Source organism: Scyliorhinus torazame, chromosome X (genome assembly GCF_047496885.1).
Source record: "Scyliorhinus torazame isolate Kashiwa2021f chromosome X, sScyTor2.1, whole genome shotgun sequence".
In the NCBI taxonomy this organism is placed as follows: domain Eukaryota; kingdom Metazoa; phylum Chordata; class Chondrichthyes; order Carcharhiniformes; family Scyliorhinidae; genus Scyliorhinus; species Scyliorhinus torazame.
In genome coordinates, this window is record NC_092738.1 from 25,821,828 (window position 1) to 25,835,664 (window position 13,837).

Genomic DNA, 13,837 nt, shown 5'->3' on the forward strand with positions numbered 1-13,837 from the left:
AGTGAGTGCGCACACATCCCGTGAGGGTGTGAGAGTGAGTGCGCACACATCCCGTGAGGGTGTGAGAGTGAGTGTGCATGCACCCGGAGTGTGAATCTGATTTGCATTTTCCGCATGCATGCTCAAGTGCATAAAACTGAACGTGTGCATGTGTTGTGTGGGTATATGTGTGTGTCTGTGTGTGTGTATGTGTCTGTGTGTGTGTGTCTGTGTGTGTGTATGTGTCTGTGTGTGTGTGTATGTACATATTTGTGTGTCTGTGAATGCATCTGTGTGTCCTTGTGTGTGCATGTGAGCATGCCTGTGTGTATGCCTGTCTGTCGCTATGTGTGTGTCTGTATGTGTGCGTATAAGCATGCATGTGTGTGTGAGTGTGCCTGTATGTCTGTATCTGTGTGCCTGTGTTTATGCGAGGATGCCTGTGTGTGTGTTTGTATGCATGTATGTGCATGCCTGTGTGTATATCAACATGCCTACATGTGTGAGTGTGCCTGTATGTCTGTATGTGTGTGTCTGTGTATGCAGGGATGCCTGTGTGTATGTGTGCCTGTATGTCTGTGCCTGTGTGTGTGTAAGTGTGTGTATGTGTGAGCATGCCTGTGCCTGTATGTGTGCGTGAGTGCCTGTATGCGTGTGTGTACCTGTGTGTGTGTGTATGTGAGCATACCTGTGTCTGTGTGTGCCTGTATGTGTGTGCACTTATATGTGTGTGAGTACCTGTTTGTGTATATGCATGTGTGTGCACGAGTTCCTTTCTGTGTGTGAATATGCCTCTATGTGAGTGTGCCTGTATGTCTGTATCTGTGTGCCTGTGCATGTGTGTGTGTGTATGTGTGTGCCTGTGCATGTATATGTATGTGAGTATGCTGGTGGTGTGTGAATGTGCCTGTATGTCTATATATGTGTACCTGTGTGTGTATGTGAGTATACCTGTTAAGTATAGAATCATAGAATTTACAGTGCAGAAGGAGGCCATTCGGCCCATCAGGTCTGCACTGGCCCTCCGAAAGAGCACCCTACTCAAGCCCACATCTCTACCCTATCCCCATAACCCAGTGACCCCCACTTAACCTTTTTGGACACTAAGGGCAATTTATCACGGCCAATCCACCTAACCCGCACATCTTTGGACTGTGGGAGGAAACCGGAGCACCCGGAGGAAACCCACGCAGACACGGGGAGGACGTTCAGACTCCGCACAGACAGTGACCCAAGCCAGGAATCGAACCTGGGACCCTGGAGCTGTGAAGCAATTGTGCTATCCACAAGGCTATCGTGCTGTGTTTGTGAGTATGTCTGTATGTGTGTGCGAGTTCCTGTATGCATATGTAAGTGTGCCTCTATGTGAGTGTGCCTATATGTCTCTATGTCTGTGTATGTGTGTCTGAGCATGCCTGTGTGTGTGCCTGCATGATTGTATATGAGTGCCTGTGCATGTATATGTGTGTGTGAGTGCCTGCATGTGTGTGCACCCACCTGTGTGTACATGAGTGTCTGTGTGTGCTTGTATGTGTGTGTGAGTGCCTGCGTGTGCGTGTACATGCCTGTATGTATATGAGTGTCTGTGTGTGCTTGTATTTGTGTGTGTGTTCCTGTATATATGTGTGTGTGTATGTGAATGTGCCTGTATGTGTGTGAGTGCCTGCATGTGTGTGCACACGCCTGTGTGTATATGTGTGTCTGTGTGTGCTTGTATGTGTGTGTGAGTTCTGGATTAATGTGCATGTGCGCGTGTGTGCATATTTATATTACACTGTAAGATCTAGCTATTTTCTTTGTCAAAACCATGAAAAGCAAAGTTCAAAGTGGTCGGTCACCTCATGGTTGGGAGGCGATTTGATTCTTGAGAACGAAGCTGACTGCTGGGGTACCTTAGGCATACTTGAAATATTAAGTTTAGAGATCGGTTTTCAATGATAATGGATAGCTCATTACTTTGGTATGGTGGTCCACAGCAGGTATTTCAGACTTAATCCTAAGGAGGTGTATGTACTTGTTAAGCATGAGAAAACCTTTCAAAGAACCAGCATTCGATGTTTGTGCTTTACCATCTCTGGCTGCTAAACCTCGTATGTGTAGATGGTTAGACTGTGCACTTGCACATCTACCAATAGGGGTTCCATTTGCAGCAGGGTTTTAGTGAGCGAGACTGTGCCATGCCCGGTTATCTGAGATGCAGTTTCTGTCCAGTGCGGCCACCACTGTCTAGCTGTATAGAGCTGCACCAATCTATAAATCTCGCTGTTTTATCAGCTTGCTCAAGGGCGCGATAAGTGCCTGGCTTGTTTAAAGTACATCCCTGAACATTCCCATTCCTGTGCCATCCTGGCAAAATCATTGAGGTGGCATGGTCAACACAGGCTAGCATTGTCTCCCTCCTTGCGTCCAATAGGAGAGGAGAACATCACATGCCGCTATCCAATCATGGCGTCTATACAAGAGAGGACACATGAGGAATTCACTGGGAGCCCTGTGTACGATTGGAATGTTTAAGAGGTGGTTACCAAGTTCTTTACTCTGAGATCTTAATGGAGACATGAATCCATTTATGCTTCCATGAAGATAGTGGAGAGCTGGCCTGGATAAAGAATGTCAAACATTTGTCCCATAAAGTCCCTGACAGTCACGTTGATAGTGAGCAGATTGGGTATGGGCGTGGATGGGTGTGTGAGCGAGGGTGTGGGTGTGAGAGTGTTTGTGTGGGAGGGTGTGCATCTGCCTGTGTGTGTTTGTGAGAGTGTGGGTGTGTCTGAGTGTGTCTGGCTGTGTGTGTTTGGGAGTGTGGGTGTGAGAGTGTTTGTGTGAGAGTGTGTGTGTGAGACAGGGTGTGTGCGTCTATGAAAGTGTGAGGGCATGTGAGAGTGTGTGAGTGTGTCTGTGTGAGTGTGGGTGAGTGCATTTGAGTGGGGGTGTGAGAGAGTGTTGGTGTGTGTGTATGTGTGTGAGAGTGTGGGGGGGGTGAGTGTAGGGGGGTGAGTGTATGTGTGTGAGAGTGTATGTGTGAGTGCGTGTGGTGTGTATGTGTGACTGAGTGTATGTGTGAATGACTGAGTGTTTGTGGGTGTGGTGTTTGACTGTGAGTGTGTCTGTGGGTGTTTGGGTGTGAGTGTGTGTATGTATGTGTGCGTGTGAGTGAGTGTTTGTGAGTTTGTGTGGGTGTGTGAGTGAGTGTTTGAGCATGTGAGCGTGTGTGTGTGAGCGTGTGTGTGTGAGCGTGTGTGTGTGAGCGTGTGTGTATGTGTGACTGAGTGTATGTGTGAATGACTGAGTATGTGAGTGAGTGTGTGTGAGTGTGGTGTTTGGGTGTGAGGGTGTGTGTGGGTGTTTGGGTGTGAGTGTGTGAGTGTGAGTGTGTGAGTGACTGAGTGTTTGTGAGTTTGGGTGTGTGTGGGTGTGTGAGTGAGTGTTTGAGTGAGTGTGTGATTGTGTGTGAGTGAGTGTGTGTGTGTGTGTAAGTAAGTGAGTGTGTGTGACTGTGTGTGTTTGAGCGTGTGTGGGGGTGTGAGTGTGTGAGTGAGTGTTTGAGTGTGTGTGTGAGTGAGTGTTGAGTGTGTGTGAGTGTGTGAGTGTGCATGTGTGAGTGAGTGTTTGAGTGTGTGTGAGTGTGTTTCGGTGTGTGTGAGTGAGTGCTTGGATGTGTGTGAGAGTGTGTGCGTGTGTGTATGAGTGTGTGTGAGTGTGTGAGTGTTTGAATGTGCATGTGCGTGTGTGTGCGAGTGAGTGTGTGAGTATGTAAGTGAGTGTTTGAGTGTGTATGTGAGTGAGTTTGAGTGTGTGTGTGTATGAGTGAGTGTGTTTGAATGTGTTTGAGTGTGTGTGAGAGTGTGTGTGGGAGTGTGAGTGTGTTAGTGTGTGTGAGTGTGCATGTGTGAGTGAGTGTTTGAGTGTGTGTGAATGTGTGTTTGGGTGTGTGTGTGTGTGAGTGAGTGCTTGGGTGTGTGTGAGAGTGTGTGTGTCAGGGTGTGTGAGTGAGTGTTTGAGTGTGCGTGTGAGTGTTTGAGTGAGTGAGTGTTTGAGTGTGTGAGTGAATGTTTGAGTGTGTGTGTGAGTGTTTGAGTGAGTGAGTGTTTGAGTGTGCATGTGTGTGTGAGTGTTTGAGTGTGCGTGAGTGAGTGTGTGTGTGTGTGAGTGTTTGAGTGTGCGTGAGTGAGTGTGAGTGTGTGTGTGAGAGTGTGTGCTTGTGTGAGTGAGTGTTTGAGCGTGTGAGTGTTTGACTGTGCATATGTGTGTGTGAGTGTTTGAGTGTGTGAGTGAGTGTTTGTGTGTGTGAGTGAGTGTGTGCGTGTGAGTGAGTGTGTGGGTGTGTGTGAGTGTGTGGGTGTGGGTGTGAGTGAGTGCTTGGGTGTGTGTGAGTGTGTGTATGTGAGTGAGTGCCTGGGTGTGTATGAGTGTGTGTATGTGTGCGAGTGCTTGGGTGTGTGTGTGAGTGAGTGTTAAAGTGTGGATGAGTGTGTGTTTGTGTGTGTGTGTGTGTGTGTGTGAGTGTGTGTGTGTGTTTGGGTGTGTGTGTGTGAGTGTGTGTTTGGGTGTGTGAGAGTGTGTGTCAGTGAGTGTTTTAGTGTGTGTGTTTGAGTGTGTGTCAGTGAGTGTTTTAGTGTGTGTGTGTGAATGTGTGTGTGAGTGAGTGTTTTAGTGTGTGAGTGTGTGTGAGTGAGTGTTTGACTGTGTGTGAGTGTGTGTGAGAGAGTGTCTGTGAGTGAGTCTTTGGTTGTGTGTGAGTGAGTGTGAGAGAGTGAGTGTTTGGGTGGGTGTGTTTGGGTGTGTGTATGTGAGTGAGTGTTTGAGTGTGCATATGTGTGTGAGTGTTTCAGTGTGTGAGTGTGAGTGTGTGTCAGTGAGTGTTTTAGTGTGTGTGTGTGAATGTGTGTGTGAGTGAGTGTTTTAGTGTGTGTGAGAGAGTGAGTGTTTGGGTGGGTGTGTTTGGGTGTGTGTGTATGTGAGTGTGTGAGTGTGAGTGAGTGTGTGAGTGTGTGTGAGAGAGTGTCTGTGAGTGTGTATGTGAGTGAGTCTTTGGTTGTGTGTGAGTGAGTGTGAGAGAGTGAGTGTTTGGGTGGGTGTGTTTGGGTATGTGTGTATGTGAGTGTGTGAGTGTGTGTGAGTGAGTCTTTGGTTGTGTGTGAGTGAGAGTGAGAGTGAGTGTTTGGGTGTGTGTATGTGTGTGAGTGAGTGTTTGAGTGTGCATATGTGTGTGAGTGTTTGAGTGTGTGAGTGTGTGTGTGTGAGTGAGTGCTTGGGTGTGTGTAAGTGTGTGTGAGTGAGTGTTAAAGTGTGGGTGAGTGTGTGTGTGTTTGGGTGTGTGTGTGTGTTTGGGTGTGTGTGAGTGTGTGATTGGGTGTGTGTGTATGTGAGTGTGTGAGTGAGTGTGTGAGAGTGAGTGTTTGGGTGTGTGTATGTGAGTGTGTGAGTGAGTGTGTGAGAGTGAGTGTTTGGGTGTGTGTGTGAGTGAGTGTGTGTGAGTGAGTGTTTGAGTGTGTGTGTGTGAGTGAGTGCTTGGGTGTGTGTAAGTGTGTGTGAGTGAGTGTTAAAGTGTGGGTGAGTGTGTGTGTGTTTGGGTGTGTGTGTGTGTTTGGGTGTGTGTGAGTGTGTGATTGGGTGTGTGTGTATGTGAGTGTGTGAGTGAGTGTGTGAGAGTGAGTGTTTGGGTGTGTGTATGTGAGTGTGTGAGTGAGTGTGTGAGAGTGAGTGTTTGGGTGTGTGTGTGAGTGAGTGTGTGTGAGTGAGTGTTTGAGTGTGTGTGTGAGTGAGTGTGTGAGAGTGAGTGTTTGAGTGTGTGTGTGTGAGTGAGTGTGTGAGAGTGAGTGTTTGGGTGTGTATGTGAGTGAGTGTGTGTGAGTGAATGTTTGAGTGTGTATGTGTGTGAGTGTGTGTGAGTGAATGTTTGAGTGTGAGTGAGTGTTTGAGTGTGTCTGTGAGTGTGAGTGAATGTTTGAGTGTGAGTGAGTGTTTGAGTGTGTATGTGTGTGAGTGTGTGTGAGTGAATGTTTGAGTGTGAGTGAGTGAGTGTGTATGTGAGTGAGTGTGTGTGTGTTGTGATAATATTTTTGACACCATGCTAACGTCTCAGTCACTACATCATCTTACATCGTTGAAATTATTTTAAAATGTGTTAACTTAATAACTCTTTGAACTTTGCTTTGAATTTAGCTGGCCGAGGGCAGTGAGTGCTGGGAATTTCCATTGCCTGCACCTGGGGCAGCACTGTGACTGCAGTGAATATTGCTTTGAAATAGCACTTTGCTTTCGGCTGTGGATGTTTCAACCCAAAGTCTTATAACTGTCAGCACAGATGTGTACATGATTAGCTACATGTGTATGGATGTATGTAAAGTGCTTATGTATGTGTGCAGAGCTATAGTGGGTATATTGGGATTAATGTATGGGGAATGTGTAAGAGCTGTGCCTTTTGGTGTGTATGTACAGGGGATGTGTATATGAGTGTATGAATGTCTATGGGGTGCATTCATCGGTATATGAAATGTATGTGTGGGGGGGGGGGTGTCCCTGAGATGTAGGTACACCCACAGTGCTGTTAGTGAGGGAGCTCCAGGACTTTGACCCAGTGACAGTGAAGGAACGGCTGATATATTTCCACGTCAGGGTGGTGCGTGACTTGGAGAGGAACCTCCAGGTGGTGGGGTTCCCAGGTATCTGCTGCTCTTGTCCTTATGGTAGTGGTTGTGGGTTTGGAAGGTGCTGCCTAAGGAACCTTCATGAGTTACTGGTGTGTGTGTATGAGGGTGAGTGTGCATTGTGTGTGTGTATGAGGTGTGTGTATTGTGTGTGTAGGGTGTGTGTGTGTGAGGGTGTGTATATTGCGTGTAGGGCATGTATGTGTATGAGGGTGTGTGTGTGTGAGAGAGTGTGTGTGCATTGTCTGTGTGTGAGAGGTGAGTATATTATGTGCGCAGTGTGTGTGTGTGTATGAGAGGGTGTGCATTGTGTGTGTGGGGCATGTGGATGAGGGGGGGGGAGTGAATTGTGCACGTAGGGTGTGTGTGTATTGTGTGTATGAGGGGTATGTGTGTATCGTGTGTGTGTATGATGGGGCGTGTATTGTGTGTGTGGGGCATGTGTATATAAAGGGGGATGTATATTCTGTGTGTGAGAGAGCTGGTATGTGTAGGCTGTGTGTGCATATGAGGGGGGTGTATTGTCTGTGTAGGGTGCATATGAGAATTGTATGTATTGTCTGTGTACTGTGTGTGTATATGAGGGGTGTGTGTGCATCATGCCTGTATGTTTTGTGTGCATGAGGGTGTGTGTGTATGAGGGAGTGCGTGCATTGTGTTTGTAGGGTGTGTGTAAGGGGTGTATTGTGTGTGGGTATGTGTGTATGAGGGGTGTGTGTGTATTGTGTGTGTGAGGTGGTGTGTGTAGGGTGTATATGTATGAGGGTGTGTATGTATACTGTATGGAGGGTATGTGTATGAGGGTGTGTGCTTAGGGTGTATGTGTATGAGGGTGTGTGCGTATATTGTGTGTGTGTGTGACTGTGTGTATTGTGTGTCAAGGGTGTGTGTGAGAGGGGGTATCTTGTGTGTGTATGAGGGGTGTGTATATGAGGGGTGTGTGGGGCGTGTGTGTATCGGGGAGTGCATTGTGTGTGCGGATGTGTGCAAGGTGTGCGTGGATGAGGGGGATGTGTGCAGGGTGTGTGTGGATGAGTGTGTGTGTGCATGAGGGGGTATGTGTATTGTGTGTGTGAGGAGAGTGCATGTATTGTGTGTATTGTGGAGAATGTGTGTATTGTGTGTAGGTGTGAGTTTTTTAGGGACTGCGTATATTGTGTGTGTAGGGTGTGTGTCTATGAAGGTGTGTGTTTATTGTGCATATAGGGTATGTGCGTATGGGGATATATTGTGTGTATTGGCTGTCTGGGGTGTGTGTATGTGAGGAATGTGTCTATTGTGTATGTGAATTGTGTATGTACTGTGTGCGTATATATGGGGAATGTGTGTATTGTGTGTCTAGGGTGTGTGTGGGGGGGGTTTGTGTGTAGGGTGTGTGCATGAGAGGGTGCATGTATTGTGTGTGTAGGGCGTGTGTCGATGAGTGGTAGGTGTATTGTGTGTATAGGGTATGTGTGTATGGGGGTTGTATTGTGTGTATTGTGTGTGCAGGGTGTTTGTGTGTGACAGGGTGTGTGTATTGTGTGTGGGGTGTGTGCATAATGGGGATGTGTGCAGGGTATGTGTGTATGAGGGTGTGTATTGTATGTATTGTATGTAGGGTATGAGTGTGTGTGTGCAGGGTATGTGTGTATGAGGGTGAGTATTGTATGTAGGCTAAGTGTGTGCATGTGCAGGTGTGTGTGAGAGGGTCTATATTGGGTGTGTAGAGTGCATGTGTATCAGCGGTGTGTATTCTGTTTGTATGTATGAGGACGTGTGTGTATTATATGTGAATAGTGTATGTGTAAAGGGCTGTGTATTGTGTGTAGGGTGTGTATATTGTGTGTGTGTGGTGTTTCTATGTGAGGGTGTGTGTGTGTAGGGTACATGTGTGAGGGGGTGCAGTGTATGGGAAGTGTGTGTATGAGGGTGTGTATGTATTGTGTGTAGTTGTGTGGGTATGAGGGAGGTGCATTATGTGTATAGTGTGTGTGTATGGAGGATGTGTATTGTGCCCATGTATAAGGGTATGTGTTTATTGTGTGCGTAAGCAGTGTGTGTATGAAGGGTGTATGTGTGTATTGTGTGTGTAGGGTATCTGAGCATGGGGGGTTTATTGCATGTAGGATATTTGTGTGTGTGGGGTATGGGTATTGTATGCGTGTGTGAGGGGGGTGTATTGTGTGTAGGGTAGGTGAGTATGAGGGGGATGGATTGCGTGTGTGAGGGGGTGTATTGCATGTCTAAGGTGTGTGCGTATCGGGGATTTATTGTCTGTAGGGTGTTTATTGTATGTGTGTGTAGGTGTGTGTGTATGAGAGGTGTGTGTGTATGAGGGGGGTGTATTGTGAGTGTGTGTAGGGTGTGTGTGCATGAGGGGGGTGTGCGTAGGGTGTGTGTGTATGAGGGGGAGTGTATTGTGTGTATGGGGTGTGTGTGTATGAGGGTGTGTGTATTGTGAGTGTGTGTAGGGTGTGTGTATGAGGGAGGTGTACTGTGAGTGTGTGTCGGGTGTGTGTATGAGGGGAGGTGTATTGTGTGTGTGTATGGGGTATGTGTGTGTCGGGTGTGTGTATCTGGACTGTGTGCATGTATCTGGACTGTATGTGTGTGTCTGGACCGAATCTGTGCGTGTGTCTGGAGTGTGTGTGTGGACTGACTGTGTTTGTGAGTGAGCTGGACTGATTGTGTGTGAGTAGACTGACTGTGTGAGTGTGAGTGTGTGTGAGTGTGTGTGAGTAGGCTGACTGTGTGTGTGTGAGAATGTGTGAGTATGTCTGAGTGTGAGAGTATGAGTGTGTGTGTGTTGACTGTGTGTGTGTATGTATGTGAGTGTGGCACAGTGGTGCAGTGGTTAGCACTGCTGCCTCACGGCGCCGAGGACCCGGGTTCGATCTCGGCTCTGGGTCACTGTCCGTGTGGAGTTTGCACATTCTCCCCGTGTCTGCGTGGGTTTCACCCCCACAACCCAAAGATGTGCAGGCTAGGGGGATTGGGCCACGCTAAATTGCCCCTTAATTGGAAAAAAATGAATTGGGTACACTAAAAAAATTTTAAAGTGAGTGTGTGCTTTGCACTATTGTGTTTACGTGCACAGATTGCAATCGGCAGCTTTACAGCTCAATCCAATTGAATTGACACTTTTAAATATGGCTTTTCTATCATTGGTATGCTCGAGGAGTAATATCAGGGTGAAACTTCCGAAGTTTTGGACATACCCCTGTCACGGCCCAGGAGGAGGCAATTGTGGTTTATAATTTTGACCCCACCCTCTCGGATGTTGATTTTTTTTAAAAGCACCCCCCAAACACCCCAGGCCAAGCAGAAGATGAAAGGAGGCAGTTCCCATCTGACACATGTGAGAACTGTAGGCAGCAGCCAGCAACAATGTATAAAGGATTCAAAGGAACTTTCATAGTGACTTGCTGGCCACCACTTCCTCCATTGCACATCAAAGAATCTGCCCAATGTCTGCCTTCTTATCACTCAACTTGCTAACATTTACTCGACCTATTAACATCTTAATCGCCACGATCTCAAAATTATGACACGCCCCTGGTCACCGCTGTTGTCGCAAAAGTCTTAAACAGGAGGGGGTGTTGGGTAAAGACTTAATCATTGTCCAGAGACAGCCAGACGGATCTCAATCGTACCAATGCTGATGTCAAGTTAAATGCATTTCCATCGAAGACATCTTGATTCGCTTCATGTCAATTTCAAATGCCTATTTTAACACAACTGAATATCAGAATGGCGCCTCCCACAGTTGCAAGCCTTCAGGAATTCCTCCCTTCTGGAATGGCCTGTGCTGTGGATGAAGTGGTCCCAGGGACGAGCAATAGTGAAGGGGTCTTTTATTCTGGCAAAGCAGATGTGATCGCAGGAGAGAAGGTGCGGAGGAGATTCTCCAGGATGCCACCTGGCCTGAAGCGTTTCAGCTCTGAAGAGAGTTTGGTTGGGCTGGGGTTGTTTTCCTTGGAGGAGAGAAGGAAACTGATTCCATCGAAGCCCGACAGGCAGAAGGAAGCCATTCGGCCCATCGAGTCTGCACCGACCCTCTGAAAGAGCACCCTACCTAGGCTCACTCCCCCAGCCACATTCCCCTAACCCCACCCAACCCTGCACATCTTTGGACACTAAGGGCAATTTAGCATGGCCAATCCACCTAACCTGCACATCTTTGGACACTAAGGGACAATTTAACATGGCCAATCCACCTAACCTGCACATCTTTGGACACTAAGGGTAATTTAACATGGCCAATCCACCTAATCTGCACATCTTTGAACACTAAGGGACAATTTAACATGGCCAATCCACCTAACCTGCACATCTTTGGACACTAAGGGTAATTTAACATGGCCAATCCACTGAACCTGCACATCTTTGGACACTAAGGGCAATTTAACATGGCCAATCCACCTAACCTGCACATCTTTGGACTGTGGGAGGAAACCGGAGCACCCGGAGGAAACCCACGCACACCCGGGGAGAACGTGCAAACTCCACACAGAAAGAAGTCTTACAAAGCCAGTTCTAACAGGTTTGTTTGGAATCACTAGCTTTCAGAGCATAGCTCCTTCTTCATTCACCTGCTGAAGGAGCAGCGCTCCAAAAGCTAGTGATTCCAAACAAACCTGTTGGACTTTAACCTGGTGTTGTAAGAGTTCTTACTGTGCCCACCCCAGTCCAACGCTGGCATCTCCACATCATGGCTACCATCCGCACAGAAAGTAACCCAAGGCCGGAATCGAACCCGGGTCCCTGTCGCTGAGGCAGCAGTGCTAACCACTGTGCCACAGTGATTGAGGTGTACAAAACTATGAGGCCATGATGTGGAGATGCCGGCGTTGGACTGGGGTGAGCACAGTAAGAAGTCTTACAACACCAGGTTAAAGTCCAACAGGCTTGTTTCAAATCACTAGCTTTCGGAGCGCTGCTCCTTCCTCAGGCGAATGAAGAGGTGGGTTCCAGAAACATATGTTCAACATATGAAACAAGTTCTTATAAAGCTATGAGGGGCATAGATAGAGCGGTTGGGAAGGTACTTATCTCCTTAGTAGAGCGGTTAATAACCAGGGGGCATAGATTTAAGGTAGGGGGCAGGAGACTTAGAGGGGATTTGCGGAAATACTTTTTTACCCAGAGGGTGTTGGGAATCTGGAACTCGCTGCCTGAAAGGATGGTAGAGACCGGAACCCTCACAACATTTAAGAAGCATTTAGATCAGCAATTGAAATGCCACAGCACACAAGGCTATGGAACAAGTGATGGAAAGTTGGATTAGAATAGATTGGTGCTTGGTGCGACCATCAATTCACACGAGATGGAGAGTTGAAGTGAACAGTGGTTTTAATCAGCTAGATCTGTGCCTGCCTGCGACTGCACTGTACTGAGTGCCGCCTACAGGCTGCAGATCTATATACCTCCCCCGAGGGGGCGGAGCCATAGGCGGAGCCCACAAGGGCACCAACATAATACAATATAATGTAATGTAGTACAATGGTGAATGGTAGCCGTAATACATTCACCACAGTGCTCAATGGCTGATGGGGCTGAAGGGCCTTTTTCTGTGCTGTACAAACTCGATGACTATGTCTGGACTCCAACATGCTCACAAGGGCTGGAAGCGTCAACTCCGTTCCTCTCTCCACACACTGTCCAACCTGAGTTTATCCAACACTTCCTGTGAGCAGAGAGTGTGGTCAAGTAGACCACAGAGCCATGGGAACACATGGAGAGGATGTGTGTGTGTGGTTGTGGTGGGGGTGGGGGGTGACTTGGAAAGACTGCCTGGGCTGGGGCAGTCAGATTCAGCGTTACCCCCCCCCCCCCCCCCCACCCCCAAACAAAAAACCTTCCCCGTTCGAATTTTTTTATTTTGAAGACAGCAATGAAGGGCGCGCGTCCACAGGAGAGCTCTCAAAGGGGCTGGCGTGCAATGAATCGCTTTAATTTGCAGTGGTTGTCAAGGAACGCCATAGGTGTCCCTGTGTGTTTTTGTCTGTGTTGTGAACACCGCTGCCCCTTAAATAAACCAAATAATGGAATGTGCACAAAGAGAAGAGAATGGGGGTGAGATTGAGATGTGGAACCACCTCAATCACCCCCCCCCCCCGCCCCCCACCACCACACACAGCCCCCAGTACCAGACACAATCTCCGCCTATGTATTTGAGTTTGTGTTGATATTTATCTCATTGTGATGTGTCTCTTGTTGCTTTCATCCTGCGGTCTGTTTGTAAATTACAAGCATTTAGCGACACTATGCACCGTGCAAGTGAAATCACACCCTGGATGTCAATTGCAGTGCAGGCTTTCATAAACATGTTGGATTTTGGATGGGGCGACAGGTTTGGAGAAGGGACTTGGGTGGCTGCAGAGGCCACTCGGCCCGATCTGGGCAGTCCCCTGCTTCCCCACAGGCTCTCGATGTGTTAGTTAGTTTTTTTTAATTGTTTCTTGTCCGCTGGCGCCCACCAGGGCAGCAGAGAGAGTGATCAGAGAATGCAATGTTCCCGGAGATTGGGAGTTCGAAAGGGGGAGGGGACCTCTCTCCAAACCCCCCCACCCCACACACCCTCTCCTCCACCCCCACCAGCAGCACTTTTACCGGACCTGCCAGTGACGTTCCATTTTCAAAGGTCCCGTTTGAGCATTCCTGATTCGAGGGCAAATGATCAAAGTCTTCACTTTCAAACAGCAAGCTTGTTTGATCCACCTTCGAGAGAGGGAGAGAGACACGCGGGCGGGGGGGGGGGGGGGGGGGGGGCGGGGAGGAGAGGGAGTGAGGGGATAGAGAAAGTGAGAGACAGAGAAGGGAAACGAGAGCAGGGAGCTAGGAGTTAGAGAGACTACAGAGAGAGAGAGAGACAGGGAGAGAGGAAACGAGAGGAGAGGGAGCGAGGGGTTAGAGCGAGAGACAGAAAGAGAGAGACAGAGAGAGAGAGGGGGATCTAGCGGTTAGAGACGGAGGCAGCGAGAGACAGAAAGACAGAGAGCGAGAGAGGGGGGGACTAGGGGTTGGAGAGAGACAAACAGAAGACAGAGAGGCAGAGAGAGAAAGACAGAGAGAGACACAGAGACAGAGACAGAGAGAGACACAGAGAGAGACTGTAAAGAGACAGAGAGGGGGACTAGGGGTTAGAGAGAAAGAGAGGAGTGGGAGCTCGGGGTTAGAGAGAGACGACGGAGAGTGGTGGTGGGTGGGGGGCGGAGATGAGAGAG

The 13,837-nt window shown here is 48.3% G+C and overlaps 1 protein-coding gene across 1 annotated transcript in view; it reads left to right on the forward strand.

Annotated features, from left to right (window-relative positions):
• Positions 1–13,787: 13,787 nt before the first annotated feature.
• Positions 13,788–13,837, forward strand: part of LOC140405423 (protein Wnt-10a-like) — a 16,168-nt gene continuing 16,118 nt past the window's right edge. Inside the window, exon 1 of the mRNA XM_072493820.1 lies at positions 13,788–13,837. This exon is cut by the window's right edge and continues 421 nt beyond it. The gene's annotated coding sequence lies outside the window, so the exon portion shown is untranslated.